Raw genomic sequence first — 11,976 nt, forward strand, 5'->3', positions numbered from 1 at the left:
ATATATATATATATATTCAACTTCCAAAAAGCAAATCTTGATTTTGCTGTTTTCTATAAGGAACACCATTTGACTATACAATGGAACTTGAAGATCCACGGATTTTGGTCTCCAAGGCGGACCTGGAAGGCCCCACTGTACTTCAATTGTTGTTTATTTATATATTGCCATCAATTTTACATTCTGGGATGTGTAGTTTGTTGCTTTAACTGGCCCAGCTGGCAGAGGCATTTTTCAAACCCTTCAATCTGGGGTTTTCCTGGTTTTCTGGGACAAATGGTAAACCCAGCCAAAGTTTTCAAGTTGTGCACAATTCTTCTACCAGGCTGGCAGTTAAAGCAGGAGAAAGGAGTTCCTTATCACTTGTTGTTCTGAACCTCATGTTGGGCCAGAGCCACTCTGAGGAAATTAAGATGGCGAGCAGATGGCCCAGTAGTTTGCCAGTAGGCACAACCATTCAAGATGTTCACAGCTATCTTTTTCCTTACCTAAAAGACACTCTTCCCAGATGCCACCCTACCTCACATGTAGCTCTTTTCAAGGTGGATCCAGCTCTTTAAAATTTATTTTGGGTGGGATGTATTGCTCTTCGTCATCATCCATTCATCAGATGTATATGCATCTGGGGAATGGGGAACAAGAGTCTCCAGATGTTTATGGACTACAACTCCCACCAGCCCTAGCCAACAGAAAAGTGATGAGAACTTTAGTCCTAGAAACATCTAAAGGGCTCCTAATTTTTCACTTCTTCTCTGTGCTGCTACATTACATCACGGTTTGTCCCAAAACAAGGGCCAAACTAGGTAGGATGCTGATAAATTAGATAGCACCAACTCCCCCCCGCCCACTCTACCATAATTTTTTGAAGTGCTAAGACCCACCGAATGGGACTGTACCCCTAGAATCCACTTACAATGCCTCTTATCTATGTACCTATTTGGGGTGGTGGGGGTGGACTGAATGATTATATGATACTCCAATATACATTTTTAAAGTAAAAAAAATGTTATATTTCACAGCATTGTACAATTTGAAAATGTATAGAAAAGCCACAAAACAATCTAAAACAGCAGCTGCAAAGAACACATTAATCTTCAATTGCAACTAATCTCAAAAAGCTTTCTTAGAGGGGAAGATTTTCAGCTACATCTGGAGAGATAATAGGAAGCTGTCCAATCATTATTTTGGGTGAGGATTCCTCACAGATCAGGGTTAGGAATCATATGATCCACCAGATGCTGTAGGACTACATGTCCCAGCAGCCTTGGCCAGTACGGACAAAGGCGAAGAATGCTTGCAACTGGGATTCAATAATGTCTGGAGGGTTACACCAACCCCACCCATTACAGAAGAGGTGTTCTATGAGATGGTCAGGACCTGGGCTATTTAGAGTTTTCCTGGCAAAAACAAGAACAAACACATCCAAATGCTTTGAATGCAAAGGACTGGCAGCTGGTACAATTATCTCAAAATAGGTGCAACATGAGACACACCCATCAACAGGTGAGCCTTCTCATTTTTCATCACCTGAAGTTTCTGAATCATCAAAGGCTGGCTAATCTGGAAGTTCTGTGAATTATGAATAATGGGTAAATTGCTCTCTTCCACCAGCAAGTATATGGAAATACCAGGTCACACCTGCATTGTAAGATCCAAGAGTAATGCCGGATCCACCAATACACCCAAGTTTCCAGAGTTGCTGATGATGGAAGGGACAGGACAAATATTGGGAACAGCTACCAATTGTTGGTGGGAGCCAGCATGATGTAGTCGGTTGAATGTTGGACTATGACTGGAGACCAGGATTCGAATACCAGCTTGGCCATGAAACTCACCGGCTAACCTTGGGAAATTCACACTCTTGCAGACTCAGAGGATGGCAATGGCAACCCCCCTCTGAAGAAACCTGGAGAGAAAATCCCATGATAGTGTCACTTTATGGTTGCCATAAGACCCAAACAACTTGAAGTCACACAACAGCACCGATATTTTGCATGCCCCCCCCCCCCCCACTAACAATTGTCTCATCTGGAAGGATCATAAATTTATTCACTCATTTTGCTCACTGGTGTTCACAAGCATATATTTCAAAAACATTTATCTGGAAGTGAAGAACCACGTATTATTCCTATCTTGTTGTTGTTGTGTACCTTCAAGATATTTCTGACTTATGGTGACCCTAAGGTGTTTTCTTAACAGGTTTCTTTAGGAGGTTGCCATTGCCATCTTCTGAGGATGAGACAGTGTGACTTGCCTAAGATCACCCAGTGGGTTTCTATGGCCAAATGGGGATTTGAACCCTGGTCTCTACAGACATAGTCCAATGCTCAAACCACTACACTGTGTTGGCTCTCATTATTTCTACAGCAGCTGACATATAGTAGTTCTCTTCCATTTTTATCCTGACAACAATGCTGTGAAGTAGGTTAGGCAAAACAGTGACTATTGTTGTTGTTGTGTGTCTTCATGTCATTTCCAACATGTGGCAAGCTTATCACAGGGTTTTCTTGGAAAGGTTTGGAGGTGTTCTTGCCAGTCCTCACCTCTGAGACTGAGAGAGTGTGACTTGCCCAAGGTCACCCAGTGGTTTTCCATACCCAAGACAGGATTTGAAACCTCATCTCCAGAGTCATAGTCCACGCTGAAACCACCATACCAGCTCTGTAGGACAGTGGCTAAACTGGTCCAAAATCAATGTGCTTCATGCTGGCGTGGTGGTGGTGCCTCTTCAAGTTGTTTTCAATTTATTATGGACCTATCGCAGAGTTTTCTTGGCAATATATTTTCCCAGAGGGGGTTTGCCATTGCTGTCCTTGGAAATTATGAGAGTGTTACTCACTCTAAGGCCATCCATTCATGAGTAAGCAGGTGTTTGAACTCTGGTCCTCAACATTCAAACCAGTATACCACATAGGCTCAGGCTTCATGCCTAAATTATAAATTGAATCTGTTGGCCCAAACAGACATGCCAAATGAAGCAGCTTCAGGCCACTTGGAGGTGCACTGTTTAAATGATGCACATGCCCTAAGAGGCTGAAAGCTACACCGAAGCTTCACTCCGGTCCTTAGGACTGGACCGCGGCTTTGGCTTCTGGCCTCTTAGGACATTTAAACAGCACACCTCCAAAGTGGCCTAAAGCTGCTTTATTTGGCCTGCCTGTTTGGGTCCTAAGTTTCTTCCCCTAGTCTAATGCTCTATAACACTCTTTATTTTTTTATAAGCTCTTGCATTTGATAAACTTGCACTTTGATCCTTAGGACTGCAGTCCTTAGGACCGGACTATGGCTTTTGGCATCTTAGGACATGTGTGTCGTTTAAATGGCACACTTCCAAAGTGGCCTGAAGCTGCTTTCTTTGGCCTGTCTGTTCGGGTCCTAAGTTTCCTTCCCCTGATCTAATGCTCTACAACACTCTTTATCTTTTTATAAGCTCTTGCATTTGATAACTTTAAAAAAACCCCACACATGTCCCATTTTATTTTATTTTCTAACCTCCAATTACTTAGGAATAAACAATGTAAAGAGCATAGCTATACATAATGGCTGGGTACACATACAAACCTGCTATATCTTGTTTTTGTTTTATGAAATACCAGTTTGATATATATATATATATATATATATATATATATATATATATATCAATCATGACCAGAAAACTGACTTCTTACTGTTTTTTCTTGCTTAGCTAGTTATTTTGGAATGATTTTATTTGTTAACGGTGCAAACAAAAACCATCTGTAATCCAGTTAAAGACTGGTTTTGAAAGGAAGAGTTGAAGTTAGGAACTTTAGGGGGTTATAAATTATTTGTGAGTTTGCTGAACTAGATAGGGAAATTACTTTCAGAATGCAGTGTCGCACGCTTGACAGAAAAGAAAATGCGGACTCCTGCTGACAGGTATTGCCAAAACACACCTGCCTCTTCTCCGCTCAAGAAAGAGATTCACGGGAGTCCCACTTGAGAGAGTCTGCTGAAGCTTATGAAAGCTGTAGCTCAAATTTCTGCCTTCTGTGTAATTCTGCCTTAAGAAACCAGACAGCCCTCCGTAGCCCCCTCACCACCTGCTTTCTTTTGTGATGGGAGAAACCGGAACTGGAGGCAGAAGACAGCATCCTGCTAGGTCAATTGCAGGATCAGATTAGTTCAGCCGCCATCACCTAGCTGTGTGTTCTGCGACAGGCACAAGAAAAAGAACCCATCCTGCTAGGTCCCTTGTAGAATGACAGCTTAGCTTCATCTCCTATGGAAAAGAGAAAAGAAAGTCAGACCCTGAACTGATTAGGAGCATCAGCTTCATCCTCTTGCTCTTCCCATTCACAGCATTAACATAGCCAGGATGTTTCTAGAAATAAACCTCAGCACCTATTTGCTTTAGGTTCTGGCTGCATATTGTGATGGTCTGAAGCACATGGAAAAAGTAAATGTGGGCACCATCATAGAACTTGCATGGAAATTATATATCATCAGTGTAACATACTACAGACGTTTTGGGGTTACTACAGTCTGAAAACAACATGTGTGTGTAAAGCCAGTATGGTGCAATGCAAATGTGGTATAGTGGTTTGAGTGTTGGACTGCAACTCTGGGTTTAAATAGCAAGTCACATTCTCTCAGCTTCAGAAGATGGCAGTCAGAAACCCTCTTTAAATAAATTTGCCAAGAAAACCCTATGGACTTTATACACACAGGCAAATTGGGGGCAAATTGGTTAAATCCCGTGCTTATTTTTGGTTATTTTTACTTTCTGTTTGGGTTAACCCCAAACATTGTGTGGAAAACAACCCATTTTTGTGGGTTACTTTCATTTTAAATACAGTTTTTGCATGGGATTTGTCCCATGTGATAAAGATAGGTTTGCCTTAGGATTTCTATAATTCAAAAATGAGCAACTTGGAGCCAATACACAAGCAATGCAAATCTAACAGCAAGATAACATTGGCTGTGGGTGGTTAGGAGTAAGCACAAGCTTCTTCTGCTTGCAAAACTGCTCTTCTGCCAGCTAATCACAAAGATCTGCTGACAGAGCAGTCTGCTGACAGAATTGCTTTGCTAAGCACCAAAAAGGGTATGAACAAGAGGTTGGGTACAGGAGGATTTAGTTATGCCAGATCCAAGCCTCTTGTGGTTCAGGGACACAGCCTCAATGCTTGTACAAAAGGAGGACAGTCTTAATTTTACTCCTAGGCCGAGAAGAGTTTGAATTCAGCAGTTTGGTCTTGCTGGATCTATCAAACAACATCTTTATGGATTAGTGTGCCAACAGGTGTGTAGAGGGATAAGTGCGAGTGTGGTTATATGAGCATGGCAGTATACCGTCAGCCATCCGTATCCACAGATTCTGCATCCACGGATTCCACCATCTATGGCTTGAATATCTATCTGTCTATCTATCATCTATCTATCTATCTATCTATCTATCTATCTATCTATCATCTATCTATCATCTAATCGAAAAAGCAAAGTAGACCTTGATCTTGCCATTTTATAGAAGAGACACCATTTTACTACATCATTGTTTACAATAGGATTTGAGCTGGATTTTGGTATCCAGCAGGATTGTTTTCACATGACGTCTCGATTAAATAAAGTGGCAAAATCACGCGTGACGTCATTTGAAAACAATCCCGCTCTTGCAGGATATTAATGGGATATTTATGGGATTTAATGGCCCTTTATTCATGGGATGTGAGCGCTTGCCTCCCGTGTGATAAAGTCTATATTCAGATGACACATTGTTAAAGCATGAAGATTTCTGGATTTTTAATTCCTCAGACTTCTTCTTCACATTTGACACTATGAAGAAGAAATTGAGATAGCAAGGGAGATATTGCTACTCTAACCTGGATCGCTGCTAGGGAAAAAAGGAAAAATGTGCCACTCTTAAATGACACTTTCTTCTACATTAACAGCAGTCCATCCCTCAGTACACAAACCACTTGTTATTGCTCCATTATTGTACTTAGATTCTATTTGCCTTGCATTAATCTCATTTTCCCAATTAACAAGAAGTTTCAGAGGCAGCGTATTTTTAGTAAAATGCACAAGGAGAGTGTCAGAAAACTAATCTTGTTATATTTTGAATATAAAATAAAATCTAATTTATTTTTAAAACACAGAGGAAAGTTTCAGATATCCTCCCCTTTTAAATCTTTTAACATACCCCACTGCATCTTTACAAAACTGTCTTTATGAAATGCTGCTCTCTGCTGGCCATACGGGAAGATGAGTTGAAGAAAATATTTTCCCACTTGGTCTGATAGACCAGCATATGAAACTACAGTAATAAGGTTGAGACAGATCCATGATTTGACTAGCAGATGACTCTCCAGTACAGCCACACACAGTTCGTATTTAAATGGGTATGTCAGGTATTTTATCTTTGTATGCAAAGTATTGTTTTCCCCATTAAGCTATGGCCCTGTCCACAAATAGAAACCTTAATACAATATTGTGTGTATGATAATATTTAATTATAATATAATAATATATAATATACTAATATAATATAATTACATAATATTCAATAATATAAATTATAATTTAATTATTTATAATAAGAGCAAGGGTGGTGTAGTGTTATGAGTGTAGGACTATGACTCTGGAGACTAGGCTTCAAATCCCCACTTGGTCATGGAAACCTACTGGGTGACCTTAGGCAAGTCACACACTCTCAGCTTCATAAAACCCTATATGGCCTTAGGGTCACCATAAGTTGGAAATGACTTGAAGGCATACTATGGCCTGTTACAGACTGCCAAAATAAAGCTGCTTCGGGTCTCTTTGGAGATATGCTGTTTAAATGATGCATGGGTCCTAAGAATCCGGAAGCTGCACCAAAGCTGCACTCCAGTGCTTAGGAATGGAGTGTGGCTTTGGCGCGACCTCCGGACTCTTAGGACCCATGCATCATTTAAATAGCATACCTCCAAAGAGACCCGAAGCAGCTTTATTTTGGCAGTCTGTAACAGGCCTATAATAATTATTAATGCTAATACAGACAAAACAAAAATGCAGCAGTTACTTATTCAATGTTGTTTCATTATCATTTATTTTTAATCTGGAACAGTTTGACGAAGTATCTGCTTACAATACAACCTCTGCAATGTATAATTAACTGAATGAATTGAATGAAGTACATTCAATCTTGAAGGATACTTGCCCTTCACAGGATTTGTGTGTGTGAATATATTTACAGAGTACCCTCCAATCTTCAGCAGCAGTTTTGTATCAACAGGTCATCTAGCAGAGACAAGAACATTGGGGCCAGGCCTTTCAAGACAAAGATGCCACCTCCCATTCCTGCATCTATTCAGGCAACTCTGTATCAGGACAGAATAAAGTCAGCCACAACAACAAGGGATAACTTATTTGCTCATATTCCACCATGATACAATCAGCCTTCCATATCCTCAGATTCTGCATCCATGGATTCAACCATCCCTGGCTTGAAAATATTAAAACTTAATAATAATCCTAAAAGCAAATCTCAATTTTGCCATTTTGTATTAGGGACAGCATTTTACTACCCATCATATATAATGGGATGAATATCCACAGATTTTGGTATCCACAGCTGGTCCTGGAACCAAACCACAGTGGATAACAAAGACACACTATGCATGTATTTCACACGCGGCGGCGGGAACCATGTAGCCTCCCAGATGTTGTGGGACTGCAACTCTTAGCAGCAGCAGTTCTAGTAATAAAAGGAAATACAGTATAGCATCGAGGGGTTCATGCATCCCATTCCAATATATACTGTCAGCATCCCTCTGCATTCTGCACAGGGCAAACAAATGTATCTCTACAGAAAGGGTGGAAAAGTGTGGCCCTCCAACCATTGTTTGACTTCTGTGCTGTAAGTATTAATGAATTTAGGACGATATCACACAATGGTTTTTGCAACTCTAATCTGAAGCCATTCCAGGCCCAATCATGTGAATTCACATTATAATGTGATTATCACACGTGACTGCTTTCTATGGGGGGTCATTCCGAAGCTGATCCTAAGTCAATCCAAGGTCATTCCTGATGTAGGTGAATTCGGTGAACTAGCGAATCTAAGAATCTTTTTCCAAGGTCAATTCGAATCCAATTAGAATTGGTTTTGGTGTGGAATGCAACTTTGCTTCGGTCCTGGTACCCCTCCCCCCCACAACCTCCAAGGTGCCACATTTTCCATGGTGCCACGCTGCAATTTTGCTCCATTTGCTTCCAGTACTCCCTCCGCTTTCATTGCTGCCGAGGGGTAAATGCGGTTGTTTCCGATACCGCTGAGGAAAGGGCAGAGAGCTATTGGGAATGAATGTATTTACATTTTAACGTGGACAGAGCAGAGGGTGGGCAACATTTTTTTTGACAGATTGTGCGAATGCTAGTGCTTTTAGATTGATAGAATGTGTGTGAATGTGCTACTTATGTGTGTATAGGAAGGAGATATCCTGGCGAGGAGGGGAAAAGCGGCTGTGTCCGATGCCGCTGGGGAAGGCTGCTTGTTTGGATGCAAAAATGGACTATAAAGCCCATAGAAAGAGTGCTGGTTTGAGTGCCAAAACAGACTATAAAGCCCATAGAAAGAGTGCTGGTCTGAGTGCCAAAACGGACTATAAAGTCTACAGAAAGGGTGCTGGTTTGAGTGCCAAAACGGACTATAAAGCCCATAGAAAGAGTGCTAGTTGGAGTGCCAAAATGGACTATAAAGCCCATAGAACACGAAGCTATCATTCACGTGAGGCTCTAGCATTCACATGAAACTGGAACCAGGAAGTGGTCCCCTTCTTCCCACGTGCAAAGGTTCATGATGCATTCAGAGCCCCACTGAGCATGCGCACAGGTGCCAATTCAAATTGGTGAACCCGCATGGTATGTACTGGTGTGATAATTTATTTTGCACTCGCTCCGCTTTGCCTCAGGAATGACTACAATTTCACCCTTCATGTGTGATAATTAATCATGTGAATTGCCTTAGATTCGAATTGACTCTGCTTCTCCTTCCCTTTGGATTGGCTTTGGAGTTCCAATTTCACGTGTGATAAACTCCTTAGTAACGGATGTCATAGTAGTAGCAATGTTATTACTAATTTGAATATACACTGCACTTATTTGACATGCCATTTTTGGTTGTTGTTTTCCCCTTGCTTTCCCTTGTCTTCATTGTTTACCTGGGTCTTTCCCCCTTTCCCAATCCATCTGTGCATACCTATACTTGTCAGCTAAAACTAATCCACATTTAATGAAGTGGATTAAAGAACCATGAAGGCTTATATCATAATAAATCTAGTGGTCTTTGAGGTGCCCAAAGTCTCTAGTTTGACTTAACTTTTTGTTTAGGTAGACTTCCTAGGGCTAATATGAACTATTTGGCAGTCACTGGCCAAAGGCAACATGAGGTGGACTTAACATGAAACAAAACAGAGTGCATGATTTGAACAGCTGGTTCTTGAGGGGAGTGCCAGTTCTTATTTTAGTAGATCAATTGAAAGGGACGGGTGGATGGGAACACCACTCCTGAAGATACAGCAGTGGCATTATTCTGATTTTTCACCTTGGAATGAACTGATAGGTGGGTGATAAGATGCACTAACAATCTGATTTAAATAAATTCTTCTTTATGTAGATATTATACTGTAGAATGTGAAACATATCAGTATAAAATGTCAACTTCAGTTATCTTCACTTTGGAATCTGAAAATATTTATGAATGGCTGCTTTGACAGAAACAAAACATGCATGACACATTTTGTAAAAGCAGTGTACAATACTTTCTGTTTGTAATTTTCCATGAGCAAGGTTCATTCTGCTCACTGTCCTCGTTCAGGTTCAGTTACTAGCTAAGGAATGTTCCAAAGTCCAAATTTCTCTGTATGTAACCACTATCTGGCTCAGGGGCCTCTTCTTTTTGTTCTTCCAGGGGCCTATACACATGGGCAGGATACCATGGTCCAATCCACCCATGATTCCAACCTGCTTCCATCCCTGGGCTGGCATGGTGACAGGTGGGTGCCCACATGCCTGCATGCTGCCATGCCGTGGAACCGCTACTGTATGCCCTTTACCTGTGACTACTGTGTTCCTTCTGAAGGTACCCACCTTGTTCTGTAAAGACAGAAACAGGGTGCCTGGCTTCACCCATGTGGCCAAGTGCTCCTCCCAATGTCACTGGCCACAACCAGGGCCTTCAGAAGGAATGTGGTGGGAAGAGATAAGGGTATGCTGGCTATTGCTAAGGGCCTTCTGGTCTGGGGTCAGGCCGGAACCGCTGGACTGGCATCTGGTCTGGCTGATCCTGGCCTGGGGCTATTGGCTTGGGTAATGTTGGATGATGCCATGTCGAGCAGAACATGGACCTTTGGGCCTGTGCATTCAGCCCCCAGGACAAACCAAAACTTGGAAAGAGCCACAAGTGTGACTCATTAGCCTGGCTGCTCAGGCTTATGCATATCTTTTATTTGTCCCACAGAAGCCAGTGTGATTTTCTTACTTCCAAGACAGTATGCATAGGATTCTAGTTTTATTCAGACATAAGTTAGCAAACTAGTTTTTCTCTCCAAAACTCCCTGTTTGGCGAGCTGGCACAGTTTATGGGAAAAACAAGTGTGAACACTGGAAGTTTAAGAGACGGTTTATATATTCCCTATCCTCTGTTGCTTCAAGCTGCAGGTAATATTTTGCATTTTGAATTCCTCTTTGTAGACCAAACTCCCTGTACACAGGAAAAAATATTAGTGTGTATGTGAGAAGACTGAATCTGGCAAATTAGTATCGTATGTGCAGGGCACAAAAATGGGACAGTATGAAAACATACACGTCATGAGAAAACATGGCCATTTGAAAAGGCAATAATGCTGGGAGAAGTTGAAGTCAAAAGGAAAAGAGAAAAACTGCATTGCAATTGGATTGATTCAACAAATGAAACCATGGCACTGAGTTTGCAAGTTTGCTGTTAAAGCAGGATTTTCTGGATTTCTTCCACTGTTAGAGCCAGCATCTATGGAAGTCAACTTGATGGCACATACCATTAACTATGAAACTATGCTTCTAGGGCTGCCAGAATGAAAACTGGAGACAGCTCCTATACCTTCACTGATTGTGTAGAAGAGGGAATTTCAGCATAGGTACCTGTGTGCAAGAGAGCCAGCATAGTGTAATGGTTTGAGTGTTGGACTAGTGTTGGACTAGGACTCTGGAGACCAGTGTTCGAATCCAGGTTTAGCCAAGGAAACCCACTGGGTGACCTTGGGCAAGTCACACTCTCTTAGCCTCAGGGGGAGGCAATGGCAAACCCCCTCTGAACAAATCTTGCCAAGAAAATCCCATGATAGTGTTGCCTTAGGGTTGCCATAAGTCAGAAACACATGAAGGTACACAACACACACAACTTCAAAGCAGTTAAAACACAATCATTAAAGGTACAGGAGCCATCTTCAGTTTTCAATCTGGTCTTCAATCTAGACTCTCACACAGGACCTTTCTAGGGAGTTTATCACAGGGGAGGCATCTTCTGCAGAAATGGGATTTAAAACCTGAAAAAACCTAAGAAGACATGCCAAAGCGCAATTGATTTTCAGACACATCAGGATTAATGCAGCATTAAGTTGGCTAGAAAGTTGTTTTACTTTCGGGATTTTCTGGAAGTGAAAGAATCATGTTTTGTCTGCTTTCTAGCAGGCTAATGTTGTGTTAATGCACCTTAATAGCAATGTCATCTGAAAATCAATTACGCTTTTGCATGTCTTTCTTACTTTCTGTCTGGGTTAATGTTGGGTTAACCTGGCTGTTGTCTGATAATAAATCACTTTTTGCAGGGTTTTTTCACTTTAAATCCCATTTTTGCACAGGATCCCTCCCGTTTGGTAAACTAAAAGAAGCTATGCTACCCGTTTAGTGAATGTATGAACTACTGGTGTGGTTGTTGTGGTGTGCCTTCAAGCCATTTGACCACTCTAAAGCGAACCTATCCCAGAGTTTTCTTGA

Source organism: Sceloporus occidentalis, unplaced genomic scaffold, assembly GCF_023333645.1.
Source record: "Sceloporus occidentalis isolate IW3139 unplaced genomic scaffold, rSceOcc1.0.p SCAF_104, whole genome shotgun sequence".
In the NCBI taxonomy this organism is placed as follows: Eukaryota; Metazoa; Chordata; class Lepidosauria; order Squamata; family Phrynosomatidae; genus Sceloporus; species Sceloporus occidentalis.